The 15,015-nt window shown below is 36.7% G+C and overlaps 1 pseudogene across 1 annotated transcript in view; it reads right to left on the bottom strand.

The window, feature by feature from the left end:
- The window catches only part of LOC144314166 (stAR-related lipid transfer protein 4 pseudogene), a 323,954-nt pseudogene that overhangs the window by 41,395 nt on the left and 267,544 nt on the right, over positions 1-15,015 (bottom strand). The window contains exon 5 of the transcript XR_013379947.1: positions 13,927-14,157. The product of XR_013379947.1 is annotated as an stAR-related lipid transfer protein 4 pseudogene (transcript). The remainder of the gene's footprint in view (positions 1-13,926; positions 14,158-15,015) is intronic.

Below are 15,015 nucleotides of genomic sequence, written 5' to 3'. Positions count from 1 at the left end.
TGTTGAATCTCACATGCATAAAGAATTCACTAATAGATGACAACCAAAATGAGTCAGACTGACCTGGCTTTCCGAAACATGATCAGAATGCAAGGCTCACACAGCAGTTTTCAAGCTCTGCTTTGCAGAGGGTCACTCAAAGACCATTTTCGTATGAGGCCAAGAAAGTGGGGTACCACCTGACTATGATTGCTTTTATCTATTGAACATAGTGCAATCTGTTCAAGATTTGATTTAATAAAAGAGTTTTGTGAGCGAAAGGGATATGAAAAGCACAGTTTCCAGACTGTTCTAGGACCTTTAACTTTAAATGAATCCAAGTCTCCCAAATATGGGAAGATATGTTGCCACATGATGAATGTTTCCTCCAGGACACCTCCTATTTTTCTGTTTGCTAAACCTAAATTTCTTCTGTCCTGGTTCCCCAGCCCCCATCCTATTTTGGTATGGTGACTTGCATCCAGTTCTCTGCCTATAAACTAGCTCATGAGCCAACTCCTTCTCCTTACTTAAAGACCAAAAACTCCACCAAAACTAAAACCAAAACCCAAAAAATCCTTAAAATTAAAATACAGAGATCATTAATCTATACAAATTAGCTCAATCCAGAAGCAAACATTTCTGACACTGATTCTAAATATGTTACCAATTTTCTGTGAGGAAAAAAATGAGAATAACAACAAAAATTCAGCTTGCCAACTTTTCAAAATAAATATGTGAAAATATGTAATGAAATCCAATATAAAATTAATCAAAATACATGCTATAGTCTCTTATTATGACCCTCTTTTATTGGAATATGTCTCCCCTCCTCCATCTGTCTGCTCTGAAAGTAAAAAAATAAAAATAAAAGGGAAAAATAAGGATTGAAAGAACAGAGAAAAATACAAAGACTGGAAAAAGTAGAAAGAGAAAGGGAGTAGGATTGTTTACAGATAGGTTTAAAAAACAAAAGGTCATCTTTCAAACTTCCAAAAATTGCTACTTCTAAAAATCGTTAGTTTTCCCACATATATAGTTCTATAGTGACTTCATATTAACAGTCTCCAGAATAAACGTCCTATAGAAGGTGTCCATCTCTAATTTCTATGAAAATTTTACTCGTTGCTTCCAAGCCTAGACTAATCATTGCATCCAAGCTCAGTAGACTAATTGCACTCGAAGCCCGGATGAACTGCTCTCTGCTGATTCAGGGCAGCATTACACAGTTTTCTGGACTTTTCTTTTGGGGTTAGTTAAAATTAGATGGTAAGACACCAAGGAACAAGGGGACTCATTTTGACTGTCACAAATGCCTGTGCCACCCAGAGAAGACATCTGGATTGTATTAGGTATGTTAGAAGTGCCCATTTAATGTCTTAGTCAAATTTATTCTGTTATGATGAGTTCATTTCCCCAATGCAACTTTCAATCAGAGGTATGAAATCAGAATCAGCCGACTACGTCCCAACTTCCAATATGGTGCAATGAATGAGTAGAATTAAAGTCAACTAAGTCACCACTGATTAGAAAATTAGTGAGAAGCTCAGATCCACAAATCAATAGGATTTATATACGTTGTGAAATCTAAAGAAATCAACTGTCTTGTGACTCTAAAATGAACATACTTGGGGCACCTGGGTGGCTCAGTGGTTGAGCGTCTGCCTTTGGCTCAGGATTGATCCCAGGATCCCACAGGAAGCCTGCTTCTCCCTCTGCCTAGGTCTATGGCTCTCTCTCTGTGTCTCTCATGAACAAATAAATAAAATGTTTTTTTTTTAAATGAGCATACTGAACACTAATACTCAAACTATTCTTCATTTGAATTTTATAGAGCTTATAAAGCCAACATGTATTCTCAAAAACAAGAGCAGGAATAATTTACTGGCCTATTTGCATATCAGCAGCCCATGGAAGGCTTTTGGTAACCATCATCCAACTGTTCTACAACCTGTCAAAACCAAATTGATTAGTTGGATTTCCTCGGCTTCCTGAAACAAAAGGTAAATTTACATGTGCATATATAAGAAAATGGTCCTTTGAATTTCCTTGGGAAGAAAACTTGTATTAAACCCACAAACATATGAAGAGAACTATTAGTTTTTGGTTATCTCCCAGAGCAGATCCAATGTTCATTTAACATTTCAGTACTTAATAATAAAGAAAGTTACTTCCGTGATCTCTACCTACTTCTTGAAATTCAAACCTGGGGATCCTTTGGATCTCTAGAGATATAGGTAGTGAGCTATTCAAGGAAAAGTTTGGAAAAGAGATTTTCAATGGAAAAAGAAAACAGTCACCCCTCTGAAGAAATCTGGAAGGATACATTTTTGCCTCTTAAAATTGTTTTGCCACGTAACAATTTTAAGAGGCAAAAAACCCTCTTCCAGTTCTATCTCAGGCACATCTCCCATACTGGTGTTGCCAAATAGCCCTACACTGGCTTAGGATGAGGATGTATTTAAAGGTATTCACACATCTTTGCTGAGTCCCTCCTCCCCATGTAATGAGAGCATGACATCCTCCAGCGAAATATTTGTGTCTTTGTAAGCCCATAGGTCCTGAGTTGTCCCTTATATTGCTTCACCAAGAAGGCAAGCCTACATCAGTTTACTTTATAAATACCGTTCTAATTAGAATTCTATCTGCATTCATCCTCTTGCAAAATCATATATAAATGAGCAGGTTGCTTTTGTTATAATCACAATCTTATAGAAGCACTGGTATTTAAATATATTTAAAACAATGAAATAAGCCCTTGTTCTTAATAACTATTAAAAGCCAAATAGATCATAGTACATAAATAAATGAGGACTTTTAAAATACATACATGCTTATCAACCTCATATCAATTCACAGATATTTTAAAAGTCATATAAAGTAATCTTGAAATATTAGAAGTTTGCATTTCTTCCTCTAAATTCTATAATTAGATGCTAAACTCACCAACCATTCCCATTAAACATAGTATATCTAGTAAAGCTTATTACAGTAACACATCACTATAATCAATATATGTATGTCTAGTGCTTTGTATGTATTTCCACCCACCATAATTATTTTAAAGACAATATTACAAAACCACACTTTAATTATTTATCTTGACTACAAATAGAATGGTTTAGTGACCTTCATGGCCTTATCTTTGTTAACTTAATGTGTATACTATGACTACAACTCTTCTACCTCAACATGTTAAAATTCACTTATATTGTCTCTCCAACAAATGTAATAATTGAAAACTCATAAATTTTTCTTTTGAGGAAAAAGAAATTATCATTTCATCCAGGAGATGTCTGACTTAATCATATCTGCATTCATTCCTCCAGATACAGCACATCCATAAACCTTGTAACTGTCTACAGGACATCAGGTCTGTCACTTTTCCCCAGATCCACTCTGATTGCCATGTAAGCTACCACTCAACACTGCTAAGGGAATCCCAGCATGCCTTGTGCTGGAGACTACATGAATTAGATAGTAATTAATGGTTATTACAGAAAATAGAGACTAAGCTTAGGGAAACAAGTCCTAGAAGGTGAGTTTGACTTGGCATTTGGGGGATGGGATTTCTAGATAAAAGGCAAAGGTTGAGAATATGAGATGTACCCAAAAAAGGACAAATGGATGGATTTCAAGTAAATATCTTCACTGCCTTATGAAAACATTAGTTTCTTTGATAGAAAAAGGATTCCCAATTACAATTAAGTTTGTATTAAGTATAATTTGACACTTTCCCTATAACTGGCCCTTATCAGTGGCCATTTGACCATAGGAAATTCTGAGTGAGTTGATCATTGATATATCCTACCAGATGTCTCTTACCAGATTCCAACTATTAAGTTATTCCTCCCCAAGAAATATGGAGCAGAAATTACAGGGGCCATGCAGATAGAATTCAACTTGAATGATGAAAGAGAAACTTTTTCACAGAAGCCTAAGCTCAACTGCCCAAGATGTCTTCTTTAGAGTTGGGTTGTGTCACAAGCAGAAATAAATCCCTGAATAAGACTGAAGCCCCTGGACAAGTTACTGTGACATGTTGCTACTGACTAATGTTAAAATGTTATATACAAATAACACCAGTTAAGATGACTGATGTTTTTCTAGGCTGTCTGGCTAGTCATTGCCTCTTTTGATTGACGTTCATTAAGTCAATTATTAAATTGACATTATTATTAGAAAGTGTTTTAAAGATCAATTTGAAAGCTATTTAATTCTTCTTAACCATTCCAAACACCATGTTGGAATATTTGGTAGACACTTTTCCAAGGCAGACTCAAGACTTTTACTCCATAACCCAATGAGTTGAGTATACAACAAACCATTAAAAACTTTTCTTTTCAAGATGGAAAAACACCATGGGCACATATAACAAATATATTTCTACTGTCACTGTCATTGGTGATCCAGTGAAAGGGATCATAAAAAGAATTTGCAAGAAACGGCAAGTAATAAAGAGGAACAGCATGAAAGACATGAGAAAAAATCTTTCAAAATGAAAAGAGATATGTAGTCTTGTCTTAAAGAACAACAACAAAAAAGTTATTCAAACATGTGAGCCACCCATTTTACTAGGGGTGCTATCAGTAGTGAAACCAGTAACTATACTAGATCACACATCCTTTGGGAAAGAGATTTAGGATTTGAACTCAAAAATGTCTAAGTCCAGATACAATTCTTTTCCACTGTCCAATCCTACCTGAGGCCCTGGCTACCTATTTTAAAACCAGGATGGAAAGTTCTAATTATTCAAAATCTCTGGGAAGTGTGTCCAGAGTCAGATTAATATTATCCTATTTTATTATTCACATTCTCAACAAATATTTTTTGGAGAAGTTGTCATATGCAGACACTACACTAGTCAACTAGCACATCAAAGATATTTAAGAAGTTTTGTTGAAAGGATGAGTGTTTCTTTGGCTTCTTCTTAGTCCTTTTTATAGGGCCTTAGGTACCTTCCAATCCTTTCATCCATCCTGCCTGAGGCCTTACAAGTGGTTTTTTTTTTTTTTTAATATTAAACCAGTAATATTTTAAGATTTTTTTAAAAAATATTTTATCTATTTATTTGAGAGTGAGAGAGAGAAAGAGAGCATGAGGGAGGGGCAGAGGGCGAGGGAGAAGCAGACTCTCCACTGAGCAGGGAGCCCGACATGGTTTTGTGGGACTGGATTCCAGGACCCCAAGGTTATGACCTGAGTCAAAAACAGACACTTAGCCAACTGAGCCACCCAAGCACTCATCTTTTAAGATTCTTGAACACTACTTACCCACTTTTCTGACTGGCTCTCTGGCAAGCCTTTTAATGTATACACATCTTTTTCTATTATACTTCATTTCTTACTTTTTTACACTCTTGCTTCAATTTCTGATTTCTGGTCTGCACTGTTGCATAAGGGACACTTAGAAAAATACTTCAATTTTCAAAAGTTATCCCTCAACTAATTGTTCCATCTGTACCACTATCTCCATAGAAAATTACAGTAGCATTGAATTTTTCTGCTAATGGCAGTTCTCCTCTCTCCTAGAAACAGCCTCTGTAAAATAAGTAATCTAGTTGACCACTGGAACAGTATTGTGCAAACTGTTTTGGTTACCTGTTTTTCACTACTGAATTTAAGTTTTAAAAAGTGATGAAGACCAGAGTATAAAACTACTATATCCCCACTGAGTGATGACAGCTTTTATCCTAATTTAAATATATGTTTAATTTGAGAAGTAACAGATAATTACTAATCATTAAATAACAAATGATATGTGCTTCATATTTTTCACTAAATATTTGATTACCAATAAGCAAAAGGTTGAATTTCACCTGTTTTTACAAAAAGTATACTAAAGCATTAATATAACAATCTAGTCTAACAATTCAATTATATAATAATTAACGAAATTAACAACTAGTTTTACCTTGACCATAGTTTTTCTCAGTATGCTTTTCAAGAAGAAAATACCATGGCTTAATTAAGGATACCTTATTTGACATATCAACATTTTATTTAATATAAATTTTAAGGTTAAACCATATGAAAGTACTGAAATTTGACTGTTTTGTTTTATTTTATTTTTTAAGATATTATTTATTTATTAATGAGAGACACAGAGAGGCAGAAATACAGACAGAAGGTAAAGCAGGCTCCATGCAGGGAGCCTGATGTGGGATTCGATCCCAGAATCTCAACCTTTGGTTGAGCTGAAGGCAGATGCTCAACCACTGAGCCACACAATTTTGAGCCACCCAAAATTTGACTGTTTTGACCTATAAAAATGGCAATTGCACATAATGCAAATTTATTCTACAGGGATGTGCTGATATTCAGCAATTTGAAACCTACAAGGTATCAACTTTTTTTAGTTCATCCCAATAAACAAAATCAACTGTCATTATTTGCAAAACACCATTTCCTGGGCTAAACCATTTTTGCAGATTATTGTATTTAATCCTCACAACAATCCCAAAATATACAAGACACAGGGAGGAAAGGAACAGCATATAAAAATGGAGGTACAGACTAGAACTATGCTGCCACAAGCCAAAGAAGCCCAAGACTGCTGGCAACTACAGAAGCTAAGAGAGGCAAGGGACAGATTTTCCCTCATAACCCCCAGATGGAACCAACTGGTAACATCTTGACTTCAGACTTTTAACCTCCAGAATAATAAAATAATAATTCTGTGTTGTTTTATTCCATCCAGTTTATGATAACCTTCTATGGTAGCTCTAGGAAACAAATTCAGAGAGACAACTGTAATGTCAGTCATTGAGTAGGTGGTAAAGAAAGGAATTCGGCCCCAGCAGACACACACCAAGGCTCATGCTACAAATCAAAATAACGTACAGTCTGCACAATCATGCCCATTATCTCATTTTATTTTTACCTCATTCTGTGAGGTAGCCATTAAGGGTTGTATTTTATAAACTGGGAGACTGAACCTCAGAAAATGAGGCAACTTGCTAGCCAGTGGCAAAATCAGGATTTGAGCCCAAAATTTCAGTGCACTTTCCACAGAAACTCAACTTACATTTAGTAATGATCCCCACATAGTTGTACTCTGAATGAGGGCATTTCGGTTGAGTGTTGATTTCTCAAGCAGCTTCTGAATTCATGTACATATATTGTATTCCCTGGAGAAGATCTGTGAACTGAGTCAAAGGCTAAGCCATTATCTACCTCCTGTGTAAGTTCTCCTCAGGAGCCTAGATTTATGAGACCTCTTCGAGTATTCTTTCATAGGTATGAATCCCAAAGACTGTACTCTGAACAACTACCACCACTGCAACTATTGCTCCATTAAAAGATTACTCTTTGCCTTTCAGAATGCCTTAAACATCCATAGCAATCAATGGCCCCCAAAGAAGAGAGAACTTTGTCACTTTCAGCTTTGCTAGAGAAAGGCTTTTCTTCAGTAGTTCCACAGAGTACAACTAAGCTAAAATTAGGTGTTTGGAAAAGTGTTGACAATAAAAGTGTAGAAGACCATATTATTGTTCAGTAAATACACACACACATACACACCATTTCTATGGAAGGATTACACATCCCCACCCCTATTGAGGTAGGGCTTAGCCATGGACTTTCTTTGGCCAATGGGAATTTAATGGATTTTTCACAAGCAGAGCTGCAGAATCTGCTTAGCTGGGCCTTCTATCTTGGGTCTCTGTTACTGCCAAGGAAAGAACATGTCTTGAGTAGCCCAATGGTTCCAGAAGGATAAGCAACAAACAAAGCTCAGACATGCCTAACATAGATCCCATGAGCCTCAGTCAACCTGCAGATGCATAAAGAAGAACTGTGTGGTTATCACTGTATGCCACAGATTTTTATGGCTAATAATTGTACTACATTATTGTGGTAATAGCTGCTTAATCCAATATAAGACATTTTTTAATATTATCATTCTTCAGGGGATTATGTCCCAATAAAAAAGAAATTTCCTAAACTTCCAAAACTGTTCTTTTCTCCTGCCTCTGAATAACCTTGAGCAACTAAGCCTGTCTTCCATATACTTGTATACTTTTTATTTTATTTCTCAATTGTCTGAAAGGCAACATAACAAGAGAAAAATCCCCTGGGAAGAAGAAAAAAATCCATTTGGAAAACAGCTGCAAAATCCCAGAAGAGGAGCCCCCAAAAAGGTAAGGTCCAGTCCAGGATATAATAACCAGGGCACTCATCTTTTTGCATGGTCTTTCCACAAGGCACTAATCTTTCCATTGTTCATTACTTGTTAAATTTATTAAGAATATCATTGTGCAAGTTTAAATGTTTCAGGATTACTTTTCATTTGTTAAATAAATTAAGTACAATTACCTACTTCATGCAATCTAAAATATTCCTGCTGCTTTGCTTATGAGGAAACTCTCAAATTCCTAAAATCCGTCTTTATGCTTTGAAATTAGTTAACCAGATTTTGCTTATACCGCTAAATTATCTTTATCCACTTGTAAAAAAGAAAGAGTTAAAAGCTTTAGACCACTTAGGAGTTCTACCTCTTGTATAAAACTGTAAAAAAAAAAAAAAAACTAAACTTTTATAAAATGGCAATTCTTAGGAAATTCTAAGTTGTTGTGTCTCTTGGTTTTTTCATTATTGTTGTTGTTTTTTCAAATATGCCAACGTTAGCTAAACAATTATTAATGGCACTCTTGGTGATAAATTCCAATGATTAAAACATACATTCATACAATATTTGTATGAAACCAACAGATTAAGTACCAAGAACAAAAGAGGCTAATATATGATGGGAATGAGGACACATTTATTATAGAGCACTCACTCTAAAAACACTTGACAAATTTCTTAGAGGAGATGTTTTCTCAGTCTGCACACTTATTTAAAGGCATGGGAAGAGTGCTGTATTTCAAGTATGATTAATAGAACAAGAACAATTACAACAAAAGCCACTTTGCCCATTCCCAGATCAGAATACCCTGGCAAAATAAATTATGTGCAAATATACTTGAAAAAACACAATGCTTTGAAACTATTCCTATAAAATGCATGTTATTGGTGTTAGCAAAAGATGTTTCCTTTACCCCAGCAAGATGAGAGTAATGAAGTAGAAGTGTGTTTGTGTAAAGAAGTGGAAGAATTTAACTGTGTCCTTTGACAAGTTACACTACATGACCTCATATCTTCTTACCCTGGAAATTTATGATCAGTAGACCACTTCTCCACACAGTAAAACAATCTCATAGACAGGAAAGCATGATGTTTAACCAGGAGGAGTGGAGAGAGCCCAGAGATAGCTAACCTGAGACCTTGGTTTGGATGATGGCTCTCACCCTCGTCTGCTGTTTGTGCTTGGGGGGAAGTCATTTTGGACTTGGAGAGGGCTGGGTGAAGTGTTTCCCATACAGACCACTAGGTATGTGGAAGTACTCCCTCACATTAGGCATGTATCAGGCTTAAATAATGTCCCAAAAGGAAGGATCATGACTTAATATATCTAATATTCCTGGGGTCTGTGGCACATTATTGCCCTCAAGCACTGTAAGGGAAAAATGCTCATAATTAATACTCAAAACAGGGAGTCCAGTGTCAGTTTTCTTTTAAAATTGATTTGTAAAAAAATAAAATAATAAAAAAATAAAATAAAATAAAATAAATAAAATAAAATAAAATAAAATAAAATAAAATAAAATAAAGTAAAATAGATTTGTAGCACCCAACCCAACCCTCCAATAAGCCTGAAGCAGTGATTCTCAATCTTTGGTGTATATCATTTCTGTTTCACTTATTAAAAATACATGCTCCCAAGACCCATGCTCCCAGGAATCCTGATTCAGAGGGATTTAGGGAGAACCCCCAAAATTGCATTTTTAATAATCACTCTAAATAACTTGGAGACAGTCTGTGAACCATCATTCTCACCCATATCCCCATATGGTGCCCTTCAACCTGGAGAGTAAATAATTAAATTTTGAAGGAGTTTATCATTATCATCACTGCAGATCATTTTTTCTTACCTCTATTTTCTACATTGGTGTATAGTAGTTGTGTAACGGAATGATCAATTACAGAGGATTTTGAAAGAAACAAAATTGTCTTAAAATCATATGGAAGATCCCATCCTGTTTAAAAGCACATTTATACGCAACACCATAACAGAAAGTAGCTGAGGGTTTTCTCCTGTAATTCAGGACAGCCTAACTCAGCCCTAGTCTTAAAGAGAGGAGAAAAGAGCATTTAGCGATGCAAAAGCAGAGAATGAGGAAAAGAAGAGAGGGAGATAGCAGATGAGTCCCTCTCTGATCTTGGAGGACTTTTATAGACTGTTACGACTCTTCCTAGAAAATATAACTCTAGAAGTAGAAGGAGGAGGAGGAGGAGGGGGAGGAAGAAGAAGAGGAGAAGGAGAGGAGGGAGGGAGGAAGGAAGGAAGAAAGAGAAAGAAAAGTATAACTTAGGCTGACTGCTACTTGAAGAAATATTGTACCATGAAGTCATTTAGCATACAGTACTATAAAATCTTCTGCATCCTTATTGCAATTACTGTAATTAGGGGGAAGATTGTTCATTAATTCTTTTGAAATTTTGCTATTCATATTAGTTTGGGTTCCAAAAGGAAGGAGTGCCTGAACCGAGGGCTTGCAAGCAGAGTTTATTTTAGGAAATGATCCCAAGGAATAGGAGTTGGGAATGGGAATTAGGAAGGAGAGAAAGCCAATGCAAAGATAATTTTTTAAGCTAGTCACTGCTATGGGTAATGGGAACTCAATCTCACTTGGGGACCCTCTAAACAGTTTTGTAAAATGAGCTTCATAATGTCAAGAGAAAAAAGAAGAGAATATTTATCTGTTAGCTTTAATCCCTCATTAGTCAAAGGCTTCTTCTTTGATGTAGAAAAGATTCTGAGAATAGGAACTCAATTGTCTTTAAGATAATGATGACAACAACGGTGGGGAAAATGATCATGACTATGGTGTCCAATATCCCCCACTTAACTCTGTTTCCAGCTCTATGCAACATAGTTACCCATATTTTCTCATTAGGTCCTTGTGATGATTAATTTTACATGTCAACTTAACTGATCAATGGGCCTCCAGACATTTGACCAAACGTAATTCTAGGCATATCTGTGAGAGTGTTTCTGTATGAGATTAGCATTTGAATTGGTAGACTGAGTAAGGCATATTGCCCTCCCTAATATGGGTGAGGCTTGTCCAATCAAAGACCAAACAGAAAAAAAGCATGAGTAACTAAGTGCTTTGAGCTGCAGCAGTAGCCTTTTCCAGCCTTGAGACTCAAACTAAAACATCAGTTCTTATTGAGTCAAGCCCGTCAACTTTCAGACTGGAACTACACATTGATTCTCTTGAGATTCCAGTTTGCTGACTACAGTTGGAAATTCTCAGCCTTCATAATTGCACAAGCCAATTCCTTATAATAAATCAATCAATTCCTAACTCTTGCTCTTGCTCTGTATATGTGTACATATACAAACACATACATGAACACACACAAACAAGTGGTACTTACTAGAAGGAAAATCTATCCAACTGGGGAGGAGAAAAGGATTAGGCTTTGTTAGTAAAACAGTGTGTTAAGATGATTAATTCACTTAAGACAGAGTCAGGAAAAAGAGGAAGAGCTAAGAAGACAGTTTACATTCTTTCATCCAGTATAGTGGGAAGAAGAGATTTGCAGTTCATATAAAGAGAGCAAAAGGGATCCCTGGGTGGCTCAGGGGTTTAGCACCTGCCTTTGGCCCAGGGCATGATCCTGGAGACCCGGGATCGAGTCCCACGTCAGGCTCCCTACATGGAGCCTGCTTCTCCCTCTGCCTGTGTCTCTGCCTCTCTCTCTCTCTCTCTCTCTCTCTCTCTCTCTGTGTGTGTGTGTGTGTGTGTGAGTGTGTGTCTACCATGAATAAATAAATAAAATCTTTAAAAAAGAAAGAGAGAGAGTAAAAGATCCTATTGAGATTATACTACACAAAGAGTGCTCTCAGTTGCCCCAGTTTAGGGGCCACCCACCTGATATTATTCACATTATACTTAGAATACACCTAGAAAAAGAATCAGTAAACAGGGCAAGACAACACAATGCCTTCATCTGCCTTGCCATATTACAGAAGGAAAGAATTTGAGACAAGTTTGCCCACAAAGGATGGAAAATGGATTTTAGGGCATGCATGGCCTCAGTTGTTCTGGGAGCAGGGAAATGGGACCGTGATTCCAGAGATCCGTGTGGCACTGGACACCAAACCCAGCTCCTCTCCTCACTGCATGTGTAACCTAAAGCTGTTGGCTTGGAGACTGAGTTTTTCCACTTTGGTAGTCCTCAGTTAAAAATTAGGGTGATTTTACTGAATCTGCGAGGTCAAGTGTGGGGTAGAGCAGATCTAAGACTTTCCCTATGACATAAACACAGTCAATATAATAAACAGCATATTCAGAAATCAACTTATCTTATTACCATTGCTATATGAGATAAGTCCCCAGGCCTGGAAAATGATACAGTATATCTTCTGATATATTTGTAGATTGCCTTAAATTATAGCATTTGGATGACTCCCTACGCTATTTCTCTTTCCAGTCCTTTGCTGACACTTTGGTCAAGACCAGCCAAGCAGTTAGGAGAAATAATATAAGTCAACTACAACAGTAAAATTATGCCTAGAATCAGAAAGAAAGCTGTTCTGAATAGACCAAAAATTCCATCTTCTGAGGGAGATAATAGGAATTACAAATGCTTATCATTCAGAAATAAGACTTAGTTTCTTAACTAAAATGATGTGACCAGAGGAACCACTATAATAATGATGTGACATATTAGAAATTATGGACCATGGTTAGCATGACACTCTATTCTGAGAAGAAAGAATCATCACATTGATTCTTGGAGGGATGTGAATCATAAAAACATTTTTTCAATTATAAAATTAAAATAAATTACCAATGGTTTATCTTCATTAGCAAGGAGTTTTTAAAAGGTACACATATGTGGCATACTTAAGGAGCTTGAAATTTCAAAAACAGGGTTCTGTTCTAGCATTTACCAGTTTGGTAGAATCTTGGAGGGCAAGATTGAATAAGCGTTTGATAAAACTATGGAACTCCCCAAGTCATGTAGCTAAGACCTCACTATGGCTGGATTTATAGGATGGCTAAGTAAAAATATTCTTATTTTTACTCACACATCACAAAAAGTAAGGGAAGGGAAAGGTGTGAGTGTGGAGAGGCTTCCTGACAAACCGATTTCAACTATGTGAGACACCGAACTGCTGGAAATAGAAGATTCTGCATCAAAAATAACTTAACCACCATAATCAAAAAATGAAAAGGTATGATTTAAATTATTAGACCAGAGAAGTAAAAAATGATTATATTATGGGGAGAAAAATAACTGGCATCCAGACAGAGAATATGAGACAGAGGTGGGGGGGAGAGAGAGAGAGAGAAAGAGATGAAACAGAGACATGGAGACAGAAAAAGTGAGAGAGAGAGAAAAAGAGAGAGAGATCGACCTTGTGCTTCAGGCACAGAGAAGGAAGGAAGAGAAGGAAGGAACTAAATTGACAGCGCTTTTCTCCAGATACCATTTGACAGCCTAAACTCCTAAGGCAGTATGTGTTTCCTTCAGGGCTGTGACCTCATTTTGAGGCTTTCCAGAAGGCATCTTCTTAACATAAGCACTTTAAAATATAATTTCCCCAAGAGCCCAGTTCCCAGGTAAGCAGAAACATTTTCATTAGCAGAGGGCTGAATGGAAGTAAAATGCAGCTGAGTCATCTGATCTGATTATCAGAGAGCTCTGCTCCTGACCCTTTGTACCCACAGCAACAACAGCAAAAGACTCCAATCTAACCCATCTTTCAAACGTTGGGTGGCCTGATGCTAATGCACTGATGAGGAAAAAAAAGTACATTTCACTTCTCAAAAGAATATCTGGACACAAATGAATAGAAAAATTGCAAAAGCAAAAGACTTAGACTTACCCAAACTTTATTTCGGTTTTTTTCAAATTGAGAAGTATTCAAATTATCCCAAAAACTATGATTTGGTTCAGCAGAGCAGAAAGTAACCAAAAGTAATGACAAATCATCTGAATTCCATCACTGGAATCTTTGTGCCAAATATCATCCATCATATCCACTGTAGCACCTGAAGGCACCAGTAACTGGGGTCACTCCTCAAGGTCAAGGCATATTTTTTTTCCTTGTAGACGCCTGTGAGAATAAATACAACAGCTGAGAAGAATACAAATTTGCACCTTAGTTGTATTCTGCTATAACAGTGCTTCCCACATGGAATCCATCACAAAAACTTATTTCTGAAAAACTTTGAGCTTAATGAGCATCGTGAATCTTCAAGAGGCTGGTATAGTATGTAGGATCTTCCAAACTTATTTTGCCAAAAACTCTCATTTTTATTCCCCTAAGTTGTGTATCTACTAAAATCTGTAGGAACGCAAGCAGTACAGTATGGAAAAGGTCACCAGATAAACTCTTGCCTACCAGCAAACAAGGTCCTGGGATTGTGAGACTGAAAACATATAAGTTTAAATGAGACACAACCAGGAACACTCCCAGCGGGAGCACTGGTGTAAATCTTGGGGAGCCAGATGATATATGTGAGCACCAAGAAAATGGGAAATGTGGGAAAGATCTGGGCACAGGGACATAGAAGGCCAGTGGGAGAAAGAAAATCCCAGGACTAATTTTGTCTACACCACAATTTTGCATGACCTGCCACGGTTCTTCCAGGAGACAAAGTTCAGCATGAACAAATAATTTTTAGTCAACTTAGTAGCTCAATATTTCTTAACCAATCACAATGGTTGTAACAGGAACCCAAGTAATATAAAGGGTTATATAATTTTTATCTCTTAATTCATTTGCAGGATAGTAAGCCTATCTTCGTTAGATAAGAAATTGAGCAGGAATATTGGTGGGCTGTCTTTAGAAAGGTGAGGAGCCAGGCCCCTCACAACAACCCTTGTTATTACCCTAGGAATGCTGTCATCCTAGGTCTTTCAACTTTCCAGAGTCCTGTGTCCTGCTTTCCCCCATAATTCTAATCCAGGT

Source organism: Canis aureus, chromosome 5 (assembly GCF_053574225.1).
Source record: "Canis aureus isolate CA01 chromosome 5, VMU_Caureus_v.1.0, whole genome shotgun sequence".
Classification (NCBI taxonomy): domain Eukaryota; kingdom Metazoa; phylum Chordata; class Mammalia; order Carnivora; family Canidae; genus Canis; species Canis aureus.
This window is presented reverse-complemented; position numbering and strand designations above follow the sequence as displayed.